The 14,563-nt window shown below is 44.4% G+C and overlaps 1 protein-coding gene across 2 annotated transcripts in view; it reads right to left on the reverse strand.

Annotated features, from left to right (window-relative positions):
* SGSM2 (small G protein signaling modulator 2) overlaps positions 1 to 14,563 on the reverse strand; it is a 507,471-nt gene that overhangs the window by 36,807 nt on the left and 456,101 nt on the right. The window lies entirely within an intron of this gene.

The following is a 14,563-nucleotide window of genomic DNA, read 5'->3' on the forward strand; positions in this document are numbered from 1 at the left end:
TAATCCAGACCAGTGTCTCTGCTGGATGGCAGGCTGTATAGTCGCATCATGCAACAATGCAACCTGCCATTTAGATGTAGCAGAGCTATCCACATCGTGGGACAGATGGATTATTATCTTCTCGGCGGACAGGTGAGGAATATGGTTGTTTATTAATTTAATTCAGAAAACATTGGCTTAAGTGGACTGGGTGTTGACGTAAGTATAGCTGGTTTGGTTTAATTTAGATTCATTAAAGGAGTCTGTTATGATTGGGTCACCGAGGAGGAAAACAAGACCAAGCTAAGCCACAGAAAACCAGAGAGGTTGGTAACTAAGCGGATTGCAGACCCCTGATCCTATCCACATGTAGTACTCGCAGGTACGGGGGATGCAGTGACGAGGCACGAGACGGTTTGAGCTTTAAGGTGTAACTTTTATATCTATAGATGCCTTTGGGGCTGTCTTGAGCAACCGAACAAGCTAACAATAACTGCCCACACAGGGGATCAATACAAGAAACACATGGTAATACGAACACGACTAACCCAGCAAAGGTCGGTCACTATAGGGCCGCGGTATGGCCGACTACGGGTGCTTAGTTATAAAAGTGTCTTGTATCCTCTCTGACGTCCGGCAGGGTCCTGAACGATGATGCTTCAGCGTTGCAGCCGCTGGGCCCCAGCCGACGAGGATCTGACGAAGACTTCGGGCGTTCCTGTGCCCAGGCGAGGTGGCGGCACAACAGGCCCCAGAAGAGTTCCGCAAGGCGGCGCCCCTCGGTGGAGGCGGTGCAGTGCCGCTTGGGGGCTGGAGAATGGAAGCCGCAGCCCCGAACGGGGCTGCAGGGACCGCGGCTGGCAGCGGACAGGCCGCAGCCGCGAACTGGAGTGAGCTGGCGTCGGCCGCGGGTGGCAGCAGGTAGGCCGCAGCCACGAACTGAAGCGGGGCGTCGTCTGCTGCGGGCGGAAGCTGACGGGCCGCACCCATGGGCCGGAAGCGGACGGACCGCACCCGCGGGGTGGAGTAGGGCGACTGCCGTGGGCGGGAGCGGATGGGCCACACTGCCATGGGCGGGAGCGGACAGACCGCACCCGCGGGGTGGAATCGGGCGGTGGCGGCCACTAGGAGCGCAGCTGAATGGTCGGCGTCTCCCTCCTGGATGGCTAGGTGCCATCTCCCTTCTGTCTGTGGTGAGTCTCCCTGCGGTCTCTCTGGTCGCTGCTCTCCCCGCTCTGCTCTGGCTTTTGTTCTGGCTCTCTGGCGCTTCCTGGCTTCCTTCCTCCACCTCTCCTGTTCTGCTGACTCATTATGACTAGCGTTCTCCTCCCCTCTTATATCGGCTCCTCCCCCAGCCCATCTGTCAGTCTCAACGGTCCGGCCCTGAACTCTGTCCCCCAGAAACAACCTGCCCCGGAACCTAAATGACAGTCCCCTTGGTTCTGGCCCGGACACTCGACGGGGGCCCCTTCTCCCACACACACAACTAGCAGTAGCTGTGGAGTGTACCTACGATGATTCTAGATGCCTCGACACAGCCGGAGGACTAAATAAGCCTAAAGCAAGAAAAGGGGAAATCTAAACTGCCCCAGAGCAGACCCCAAAGGAATAGACAGCCCCCAAACATGTATTATCGGTGAGAAGAGATGAAAACACAAACACAGGTAGGAAAATAGGCTGAGCAAACGATGGGGCCCACACTAACTAGAAAGGACAGGAAAGGAAAGATACTGTCTGCAATCACGCCAAAAAACTCTGCAAAAAATGTCCAACACTTCTGATTACGAAAAAATACCCCTGAAGTCACTAGACCACCCACTATATCAGCACTCTGGCATATTCTGAAAACAGAGCAAAAAGAGGCCAATCTAATAAGGGACAAAAAGCAAACTGGCACAAACAGTGACATAAGAATGGAAATTCAGCACAGCCCCAGCCGGGGCTGGCTGACCACGCAAAAAACTGAATAGACCAAACCAAATCAAATGTGAACAATAGGAGAGAACACTTAGCTTGAGAAGGCAGGAACTGAACTGGAAACTAGGACCTCAGGAGGCAGGAAAAAATCACCAGCATGGAAAAAGGGAGTCGGCTGTCTTAAATCCAGTCAGAGACTCCAGATGTCCAATCATCGTCCTCATTATCAGGTGGCAAGTTTCTGTTAATTCAGCTTCATTACCTCCTGCAACCACCAGAGGGAGCCCAGAAAAAGAACTCACGACTCCTCTGTCAACACAACCAGCTCCACCACCCTCACCAGAAACCAGAGGCAGACCAGAAAATGAGTTCACAACAGGAGTCTGTGTCATTATTTCAATTAAAGGACTTTATTCTGGGTGTGTGGTTTTTTTTATACAGTATCACTATGGGGTTAGTAATTGGGGTGTCTTATAGATGCCTCTCCATTACTAACCTCTGGGCTTGATGTTACATGCCAATACAAAGGTGACATCAACTCCCCCCCCAACTATCACCCCACTTGCCACTGCACCAGGGCAAGTGGGAAGAGCGAGGCTAAGTGCCACAACTGGCGCATCTTATGAATGCGCCTTTTCTGGGGTGGCTAAGAGCTAAGATATTTTTAGTCTGGCAGGGGCCAACATCTATTGCCCCTTCCTAGGCGATTAATATAAGACCGCAGCTGTCTACTTAGCCTTTGCTGGCTATAGATTATAGGGGGTCCTATGTCATTTTTTGGGGGGACCCCATTTTAAAAACCAGTAAAGGCTAAGTATACAGCTTTGAGCTGATATTAATAGCCTGGGAAGCTCCATGGGTATTACCCCCTTCCCAGGCTATAAACATCTGCTCCGAGCTGTCCGCTTTCCTATTGCTAGTTAACAAAACGCTGGGAGATCCCACACCATTTTTTTCAGAAAATAATTTTGTGGGTAAAAAAAAAACATGCACAGTAAGCTACACAAGCACTGTACTAATTATCGTATATATGTCACTGACATCTTTATATCTATCTATTCTATGTGTATATATCTATTCTATCCTGTCAGGTTACGCTGTCATTTTATTGTACGCGGCAGATGGATTGCCGACTTTTCAAAGGACATGGGTATATAAAAATCGGACTGCACTCACATGGTTCGAGTGTCCTGTGATTTTTTTTAATGATACCCATTGACTTGCATTGTCAAGTATCGTCTGACATAGGAGGACAATTGCAGCTTGCTGCAATTTTTTTCTCAGCCTGATCTGAGATGAGAAAAAATTTGCAGATGAGCAGGAACTCATAGATTAACATTGGTCAGAGTGCAATCTGATTTTTTATCACATTGTACTCGTTCGGTTTCCTCACAGATGAGTATGAGCCCTACTACAGACACTGAGATCCAGACCCTTTTTCAGACTTTTAAAAGAAATGTTCATCTTTGTTTCTCCATGACTTTTCATAGTATTTTTACCCTCTGGCAATAACGATTTTCCATCCAATGTTAAAAAGTTTCATATACTTCCGAACTATTTTTCATCAGTACTTTCCACCAGTCTGTATACCCCATCCTATGAGTATGATATCACTAAAGAAGATAAGTGATAACAAGTGGAAGGTCAAACTGAATAAGTTGCATTTATTAGAGTTTATATGGATGAGATAAGAGAGCGTATTTTAGCTAAGGACAATAGGTACAATGTTATTGAAGAACACAAGCACCTAGACAAACAGAAATATTAACAAAATGGTTTGGGAAATTAAATGAATGTAGGTCAAGCTAGAATCACTGGAAGATAGCGCACAAAGAGATAAACTTTTTAAAACAAAAAAGTAAGAGAAAAGGAGTCCTTAAAATATATTGATAGTGAAATTTCGATTTATCCTGATTTCTAAGCTCAGGAAAAAAAATATAACTTGTTTCCATTAAAAAGAGATATATCAAGCTGGATTAAAGCGAACCTGTCAGCAGGATTTTGCTAAGTAAACTACAGGCACTTTCAAGTTGCCGCTGTTATACTGATTAAAACGATACCTGGGGTGAAGAAATCCGTCTTGTGGTTCTTGTGTAATCAGTGTTAGAAGTTTTCAGTTAATGTTATGCCCGTGCTCCGGGACTGTAGGCAGAGTCTTATCTTCCTCCTCTAAGCCAGACAAACCAAGGAGAGACCTTCCCACAGGCCGCCCCGAAGAACAAACATGTTTCTTCTCATAGAGACAGACTGTTTGTGTGTCGCGCCTCCTGTGGGCAGGTTCCTCCTTGGTTTCTCTGGCTTAGCCCAGGAAGATAAGACTCTGCAAAATTATAACACTGATTACACAAGAACCACAAGACGGATTTCTTTACCCCAGGTATCATTTTAATCAGTTTAGCAGTGCCAGCCTGACAGTGCCTGTAGTTTACTTAGTATAATCCTGCTGACAGGTGCGCTTTAAGTATAAAATAGAATGAGATAATCATTGTTCATTAATATAATGCAGACTTCAAAAATGGATAATGGCAGAAGGTAAGCTTATATAAGATGACATACTCTGCTGTATTTATGTCTTAAAATAGTAATGAAGGTGCAGGGTTGGAGATAGGCATGATTAAAGGAATTGTCTATTTGTAGAATGATACAATGGAAAGGTGTATGAACATGGCATTATATTTGGAAGGAGTTCAAATGGTCCTCACGGGGTGATTTTTATTCTACTTCCAAATGGGCCAAATATATTCTAAATAAATTAGGCCCTGTAACGTAAGAAGAACAAAGAGGAACTATGAACTGTCTGCTTATAACCTATAGAAGTTGTTAATCTCTTGGATCCAGAAAAAAAAAAGGATACTCTTATGCACTTTTGGACCTTGATTATGAGGTTGGAAAAACCACCCCTATGTTTATAATTGGGGACCTCAAAAATACCCGTCGCTTTAGGTGACTTTTTAGAATAAGTTGCCTTGTATGTACATTAGGACTAAGATAATTTCTGTCTATTATAAGGCCTTTGTTCTGTAGCCTTCACCAGGTTTCGCCTGTGCAGACAGTTCCCCTATACTAGTGTGGGGGGAGGGAGACTAGCTGAAGTTATCGCGTCCATACACTTTACATACAGACATGATCTCTTGTGTCTATGTAGCACATGTTTATAAGTAGCAACAGCATGGGGGACATTATTCAGCATTACTTAGCCGTGTAGTTGTGAATTTAACTCAGGGGAGCTAATTCACTTATTAGAAAGGTGCAGTACGATGTCTCCGTTTATCACTGACTCTCCCTGCGCCTATTTCTATCTTTACCACCTCTCCATAGACTTCAATAGCAAGCTGTAATCTGACACCTCAGTGAGTCGGCAGTCCATCTGGTCTTGAGCAGGATGGGTTTTACCTATTGGTCAGAGTGAATGTTCAGGAGGCAAACAGGAAAGCGAGCAAGTGGCTCATAAGTGGAGGAAAAGCATATTTGTGTGATTATATTACACAAGATTTACTCCTGTTTTTCCCATTATTATATGTCTTTATCACAAATGTAATTTTAGGGAACAACACTGCTCTTGCCTGCACAAAATGCCTTTTAGCATTCTGGTAAAGTGTTTTATGATCATGCACTAACTGGAATAAAGTTTGGGGTAGATGTCAGAGGTCCCTGATCATGTGACCCCTGGCTCCTCCTCTCCTGTGACCTCATCACAGGTCTTGTGCGCACAGCCCTCGGTGTATGCAGGACTCTGCTGTGCTGGTTGTCATCGTGCTGGATGGGGTAAATTTTTGTGTGGGGTCAGGAGGGGTTTACAGGGTGGATGTAGCAGAGCTGTGTGTGTACAAGGTATACGGAGCGGAGCCGCGTGTGTGCAAGGTGGATGGAGCGGAGCCGTGTGTGTACGAGGTGTACGGAGCGGAGCCACGTGTGTACAAGGTGTACAGAGCGGAGCCGCGTGTGTACGAGGTGTACAGAGCGGAGCCGCGTGTGTACGAGGTGTACAGAGCGGAGCCGCGTGTGTACGAGGTGTACAGAGCAGAGCCATGTGTGTACGAGGTGTACAGAGCGGATCCGCGTGTGTACGAGGTGTACAGGGCGGAGCCGCGTGTGTACGAGGTGTACGGGGCGGAGCCGCGTGTGTATGAGGTGTACAGAGCGGAGCCGTGTGTGTATGAGGTGTACGGGGCGGAGCCGCGTGTGTATGAGGTGTACAGAGCGGAGCCGTGTGTGTACGGAGCGGAGAGGTGTACGAAGCGGAGCCGCATGTGTACAAGGTGTACTGGGTGGAGCCGTGTGTGTGCAAGGTGTACAGAGCGGAGCCGTGTGTACGAGGCATATAAAGTGGAACCGTGTGTGTATGAGGTGTGCGAAGCCATGCGTGTACAAGGTGTATGGTGGGGAGCATTCATTCCTCCAAACCATCCCGGATCCAGATCCATGATGGGGTGATGGAGAGAAGGCCATGATGGGGTGGTAGGAGAGAAGGCAATGATGGAGGTGGTGGAAAGGGCAATGATGGGGTGTTGGGGGAAAAAGAAATGATGTGGGTGGTGGGGGAGAATGCAATGATGGTGGTGGTGGAAAGGGCAATAATAGGGGTGGAGGAGGAGGAAATGATGGAGGTGGTGGAATGGGCAATGATCGGAGTGGTGGGGGAGAAGAAAAATGATGGAGGTGGTGGAATGGGCAATGATCGGAGTGGTGGGGGAGAAGAAAAATGATGGAGGTGGTGAAGAGGGCAATGATGGGGTGGGGGAGAGGACAATAATGGGAAGCGAGGGGAGGAGGACAATGAGGGGTGTGGGGATTGGGATGGGAGGAAGGGGGACATGTAATGGCCTTAGGAACAGGGGGAGGTGGAGGAAGACATTATCGCTTATTATGTCTAACACAGTCCCTTAGTACATAGTGTACTCACTTATCATGTCTAACACAGTCCCTTAGTATATAGTGTACTCACTATGTCTAGCACAGTCCCTTAGGCCTCTTTCACACTTCCGTTTTTGACCATCAGTCAAAATCCGCCAGTTTTTGAAAAAAACGGATCCGCCATTTTTTTGGCGGATCCGTTTTTTTCCCCATTGAGTTGCATTACCGGCTGATCTTGACGGATGGCCATCCGTTGGATCCGTTTTTTTGCGGATCCGCCAAAATGTTTGCGTCCGCCGGCATGCCTGGACGGACCCTGCAACGTTTTTTTGGCTGTAGGATCCGCATTTTACAGTGCGCATGCCCGGAGAAAGGAAGTCAGCCGGGGATTTAACCCTGAAATCCTTTCTGGCGGTGGAAAAAAAAATTCTCTCTCTCTCTCTCTCTCTTTCCTCCCTCCCTGCGGTTCCTTTAAAATTCTGCATTCAACGGATCCATCAAAAAAACGGTCCGGTGGCATCCGTTTGCATCAGTTACAAACGGATCAGCTTTCCACCATTTTGGCGGATTTTAACTGACAAGAAAAAGTGGAAGTGTGAAAGAGGCCTTAGTATATAGTATAGTCACTTACTATGTCTAACACAGTCCCTTAGTATATAGTGTACGTACTTATTATGTATAACACAGTCCCTTAGCATATAGTGCACATACTTATTATTTATAACACAGTCCCTTAGCATAAAGTATATGTACTTATTATGTATAACACAGTCCCTTAGCATATAGTGTACTCACTAATTCTGTATAACACCATCCTTAGTTACATACAGTCATGGCCAAAAGTTTAGAGAATGACACAAATATTATATTTTCACATGATCTGCTGCCCTCTGGTTTTTATGTGTTTGTCAGATGTTTTTATCACATACAGAAATATAATTGCAATCATATTATGAGTAACAAAAGGTTATATTGACAGTTAGAATGAGTTAATGCAGCAAGTCAATATTTGCAGTGTTGACCCTTCTTCTTCAGGACCTCAGCAATTCTCCCTGGCATGCTCTCAACTTCTGGATCAAATCCTGACTGATAGCAGTCCATTCTTGCAAAATCAATGCTTTTATTTTGTCTGAATTTGAAGGTTTTTGTTTGTCCACCCGTCTCTTGATGATTGACCACAAGTTCTCAATGGGATTAAGATCTGGGGAGTTTCCAGGCCATGGTCCCAAAATCTCTATGTTGTATTCCCTGAGCCATTTAGTTATCACCTTTGCTTTATGGCAAGGTGCTCCATCATGTTGAAAAAGGCATTGTTGATCGCCAAACTGCTCTTGGACGGTTGGGAGAAGTTGCTCTTGGAGGACATTCTGGTACCATTCTTTATTCATGGCTGTGTTTTTAGGCAAGACTGAGAGAGAGCCCATTCCCTTGGCTGAGAAGCCACCCCACACATGAATGGTTTCAGGATGCTTGACAGTTGGCATGAGACAAGACTGGTGGTAGCGCTCACCTGGACTTCTCCGAATAAGCCGTTTTCCAGATGTCCCAAACAATCGAAAAGGGGATTCATCAGAGAAAATGACTTTACCCCAATCCTCAGCAGTCCACTCCCTGTACCTCTTGCAGAATATCAGTATGTCCATGATGTTTTTTCTGGAGAGAAGTGGCTTCTTTGCTGCCCTCCTTGAGACCAGGCCTTGCTCCAAGAGTCTCCGCCTCACAGTGCGTGCAGATGCACTCACACCTGCCTGCTGCCATTCCTGAGCAAGCTCTGCACTGCTAGTAGCCCGATCCCGCAGCTGAAACACTTTTAAGAGACGGTCCTGGCGCTTGCTGGTCTTTCTTGGGCGCCCTGGAGCCTTTTTGGCAACAAGGGAACCTCTCTCCTTGAAGTTCTTGATGATGCGATAGATTGCTGACTGAGGTGCAATCTTTCTAGCTGCGATACTCTTCCCTGTTAGGCCATTTTTGTGCAGTGCAATGATGACTGCACGTGTTTCTTTAGAGATAACCATGGTTAACAGAAGAGAAACAATGATGCCAAGCACCAGGCTCCTTTTAAAGTGTCCAGTGGTGTCATTCTTACTTAATCATGACAGATTGATCTCCAGCCCTGTCCTCATCAACACCCACACCTGTGTTAATGGAGCAATCACTGTAACGATGTTAGCTGGTCCTTTTAAGGCAGGGCTGCAATGATGTTGAAATGTGTTTTGGGGGATAAAGTTAATTTTCTAGGCAAATATTGACTTTGCAAGTAATTGCTGTTAAGCTGGTCACTCTTTATAACATTCTGGAGTATATGCAAATTGCCATTAGAAAAAATGAAGCAGTAGACTTTGTAAAAATTAATATTTGTGTCATTCTCTAAACTTTTGGCCATGACTGTAGTTTCCTCTTTTATTATGTATAACACCGTCCCTTATTACGTACCATCCTCTCTAGTTATATATGGTGCCGAACCTTATTATATAGCTTCCTCTGCTGTTACGTATAGTGCTGTCTCTTACATAGTGTATTCTTGTTAATTTTGTTATTCACAGCGTCCTCTTTTATTACATAGTCCCCTCTCTTTTTAGATAAAAAATGACTGCTGATCGAGGAGCCGGTGACCAGACTACCAGTCCATCAGCTCCTCCATTAGAAAGGAAGCTTTCCCATGTTCCATCAACCATCATTGCATTATACAGCTAACAAGACAGTATGTAATAAAAAATATGGCTCTATATAATCCAATATGTAAGGGACGGTACTGTACTTAACAAGAGAGGGCACTGTGTAAGGGACAGCAATATACATAATAAAGGAGACTATGTAATATATAAATGTATGTGTGTATGTGGCTATATATATATATATATATAAATATATATGAGAAAACGCGGATGGCACCGCTGTTACCGTGATTGGTCCATGCTGTATGTGGTCTTTGTAATGCTGGTTTGCCTGCAGCCTTGGGTGCTCGTCCTGGAAAAACCACAGCAGTATGCAAAATCCAAAAAAGGAAAGAAGGACCGTGCTCACAGGGCTTGGGAACAAATTCTGTTGCTTTATTGGCACATGCGATACATGTTGGCCAGGGGAGGGAGAGCAGGAGTGAAAAGAAAGCTGATAACGGCCGTTTCGCGCTGAACCGGCGCTTCAACGGGTCCCTGGTTCAGTGCGAAACGGCCGTTGTCAGCTTTCTGTTCACTCCTGCTCTCACTCCCCCAGCCAACATGTATCGCATGTGCCAATAAAGCAGCAGAATTTCTTCACAAGTCCGGTGAGTGCGGTCCTTCTTTCCTTTTCTGGATATGGATATATATATATATATATATATATATATACAGCTTTGTCGCCCTAAAAGGAAGGGGTCCCAGACATATTTCTTGCACAGGGGCTGTCAGTGTCCGCCCCTGAAAAGAACGGAGGTATTATCCTAATGTATAAACAGACTCAGTCTCATTGAATACAGTCTGGCATTCCAGGAAGACATATTTAAGAGGATTTCTTAGTAAACGGATTAGGTTAGAAAAATGAATGAGGAAATCCATAAGCAAAGATTGGCAGCGAAAACTGCCTACCTGGGAATGGATATAGAATCATCAAAAGGAGGGAAAGAGAAGGAATTGGATTAGTGGTGATAAGTATGAGTTTTATGTGATGAATACAGCACAATGTAAGCGATATGCATAATGCACCCATAAATGATTACATTATTGAAGGAGGATGGGTATATAGCTGGATAAAATAATAAATCAAAAAGTCGAAAATAAAAAAGCGTTGTTATGAATATTAAAAGGCATCATATGGGACTAGTATTAAGGGCTCATACTCATTTGCGAGAAATACGGACGAGTGAAATTCGTTAAAACGGATTACACTCGGCCCAATGTTATTCAATAGGTGACATCTCATCTGCGATTTTTTTTCTCAGCTGAAATCGGACTGAGAAAAAAAATTGCAGCATGCTGCGTATTGCTGCGTATCTCAGACAAGACTGACCAATGCATGTCAATGGGTGCAAGAAAAAAATTGGCACCATGTGAGTGCTGTCCGATTTTTACGCACCGGTGTTCTTTGAGAAGCCGACAATTCATATGTGGCTACAGTAAAATCACACTGGTTAGAATAGAACAGATAGAATACATGTATACGCAAAGAATAGGTGCATATATATATATATGTCAGTGACACACACATATATATATATATTTCATAGAGAGATACATAGTAGAATAGCCATTAATACATTTGTCGGCTTCTGGAAAATCATTGCAAAAGCCGACAGGATAGGAGACAAGGTTTACATACAGTAAACAATTGCAGAACACTTAGATTTATATGTGTCAGTGTTTAATACTGCTAGCACTATGTGTGTGTAAAATTTGTGACCTGTAGGTATTTAATAAAAGAATGTATTCACGGGAAAAACTGGCGTGGGCTCCAGCGCAATTTTCTGCGCCAGAGAGGAAAAGCCAGTGACTGAGTGCAGATATTAAAAGCCTAGAGATGGACCATGGTTATTAGCCCCCCCCCGGCTAAAAACATCTGCCCCCAGCCACCCCAGAAAAGGCACATCTGCAAGATGCGACAATTCCGACACTTAGCCTCTCTCTTCCCACTGCTCTGTAGCGGTGGCATATGGGGTAATAAGGGGTTAATGTCACCTTTGTATTGTAAGGTGACATTAAGCCTGGCTTAGTAATGGAGAGGTGTCAATAAGACACCTATCCATTACTAATCCTGAAGTTTGTAAAGGGTTAAACAAACACACGGGCAGAAAAAAAGTATTTTAATTAAATAAAAGAACACACGGTTTTGCCATCTTTATTCTACTAAATCCAAATGATGCCGTCGATTTCCTGTAAAAAATTAAAAATAAAAAAACAACAATATACCATACCTGTCTGGCGTACAGTCAGTCCCATGGCGTAAATCCATATTTGCGGGTTAAATAGCTTACAACTGGGAGCGATGCTAATGCTACCGCTCCGGCTGCTGGTGTTAGCATCAGTGACGTCAGCGCAGCCTCCCAGCCTGACCTGCGGTGAACTCTTGGGTGTGGGAAAGTGACAGTTCATTTTCCCACGCTGCCGAATTCATGGCAGGTCAGGCTGGGAGGCTGCGCAGCATCAGTGAACTGATGTATGTACAGTTGTGGCCAAAAGTATTGACACCCCTGCAATTTTGTCAGATAATACTCAGTTTCTTCCTGAAAATGATTGCAAACACAAATTCTTTGGTATTATTATCTTCATTTAATTTGTCTTAAATGAAAAAACACAAAAAGAATTGTCCTAAAGCCAAATTGGATATAATTCCACACCAAACATAAAAAAGAGGGTGGACAAAAGAATTGGCACTGTTCGAAAAAATCATGTGATGCTTCTCTAATTTGTATAATTAACAGCACCTGTAACTTACCTGTGGCACCTAACAGGTGTTGGCAATAACTAAATCGCACTTGCAGCCAGTTGACATGGATTAAAGTTGACTCAACCTCTGTCCTGTGTCCTTGTGTGTACCACATTGAGCATGGAGAAAAGAAAGAAGACCAAAGAACTGTCTGAGGACTTGAGAAACCAAATTGTGAGGAAGCATGAGCAATCTCAAGGCTACAAGTCCATCTCCAAAGACCTGAATGTTCCTGTGTCTACCATGCGCAGTGGCATCAAGAAGTTTAAAGCCCATGGCACTGTGGCTAACCTCCCTAGATGTGGATGGAAAAGAAAAATTGACAAGAGATTTCAACACAAGATTGTGCGGATGTTGGATAAAGAACCTCGACTAACATCCAAACAAGTTCAAGCTGCCCTGCAGTCCGAGGGTACAACAGTGTCAACCCGTACTATCCGTCGGTGTCAGAATGAAAAGGGACTGTATGGTAGGAGACCCAGGAAGACCCCACTTCTTACCCCGAGACATAAAAAAGCCAGGCTGGAGTTTGCCAAAACTTACCTGAAAAAGCCTAAAACGTTTTGGAAGAATGTTCTCTGGTCAGATGAGACAAAAGTAGAGCTGTTTGGGCAAAGGCATCAACATAGAGTTTACAGGAGAAAAAAAGAGGCATTCAAAGAAAAGAACACGGTCCCTACAGTCAAACATGGCGGAGGTTCCCTGATGTTTTGGGGTTGCTTTGCTGCCTCTGGCACTGGACTGCTTGACCGTGTGCATGGCATTATGAAGTCTGAAGACTACCAACAAATTTTGCAGCATAATGTAGGGCCCAGTGTGAGAAAGCTGGGTCTCCCTCAGAGGTCATGGGTCTTCCAGCAGGACAATGACCCAAAACACACTTCAAAAAGCACTAGAAAATGGTTTGAGAGAAAGCACTGGAGACTTCTAAGGTGGCCAGCAATGAGCCCAGACCTGAATCCCATAGAACACCTGTGGAGAGATCTAAAAATGGCAGTTTGGAAAAGGCACCCTTCAAATATCAGGGACCTGGAGCAGTTTGCCAAAGAAGAATGGTCTAAAATTCCAGCAGAGCATTGTAAGAAACTCATTGATGGTTACCGGAAGCGGTTGGTCGCAGTTATTTTGGCTAAGGGTTGTGAAACTAAGTATTAGGCTGAGGGTGCCAATACGTTTGTCTGGCCCATTTTTGGAGTTTTGTGTGAAATGATCAATGTTTTGCTTTTTGCTTCATTCTCTTTTGTGTTTTTTCATTTAAGACAAATTAAATGAAGATAATAATACCAAAGAATTTGTGTTTGCAATCATTTTCAGGAAGAAACTGAGTATTATCTGACAGAATTGCAGGGGTGTCAATACTTTTGGCCACAACTGTAAAACCTCATGTTAAAATCGCATTGCATACGGACTGCATATGCATGTCATATGGATGTTACGTGGAAAAATCGCATTATACTCGCATAGTTTTTGTCCGTTTTTTGCGGACCGTTTTTTTCTTGCAAATGGGTATGAGCCCTAATAATATGTCTAGTAGCATAAAAATATCCTGCAACGTTCTCAAGATGGTGGTAATCAAATGGATGCTCCAGATTTGCTGCAGATTTGTGGTGCAGATTCCAAACTCAGCGTCAGTCTGCCCAAGGGTCATCGCCGCTGCAGTCCCAGACTATCACCATTCACACACGTAGGCCTCGTTCACACGTCCATATTTAAACGCATACGTGAAAAAAATTGTACCGTGTCATCAGTGTTTGGTCCGTGTGTCTGTTTTTACCATCAGTGTTTCTCAGAGAAAGAAAAAAATAAATACTAATTTCCAACTAATTCTAAATTTTCTCCTACACTTTGCAATGTTAAAAATGCCATCTGTGTGCTGTACGTGTGTCTCATGGACCCCTAGACTTGTATTGTCCCTTTTGATCCGTGCTGCTGGAAGAAAACAGACATGTGCACAGCAGCATAGACTACAGTGTGTAAGTCTTAGGCCTCATACACACATGCATGCTGCACATATGTTTTGTATCTGCTATCACGATCTGTGAATGAGTCCTTGGGCGTCCGTCATCTAATTAATTATTTTCTTCTCTCCAATTACCATTGTAATCTTAAAACGTAATCGTCTTTTCATTTTTGTTCCATAAATTAAAAATAAGCAACTTTGTAATATATCTCATCAGAAAAACCTGATTCTTTCTCCTCCAGGACTGATCTTTAAGGCCCAGGTCACACTTGCGAGTGTGATGCGAGAAACTCACACGAGTCTCTCGCATCAATACCCGACACTGCCGCCGACACTCGAGACTGGAGTGTGCGGCTGCATGTATTTCTATGAAGCTGAACGCTCCGGTCCCGAGTGGCGTATTCACTGTATTCAGTTCTCCTGAAATGACACTTTTTTTTACACTTTAAATCT

The sequence above is a fragment of the Dendrobates tinctorius genome, unplaced genomic scaffold, assembly GCF_039654945.1.
Source record: "Dendrobates tinctorius isolate UK_male_01 unplaced genomic scaffold, ASM3965494v1 ptg000016l, whole genome shotgun sequence".
NCBI classification, from domain to species: domain Eukaryota; kingdom Metazoa; phylum Chordata; class Amphibia; order Anura; family Dendrobatidae; genus Dendrobates; species Dendrobates tinctorius.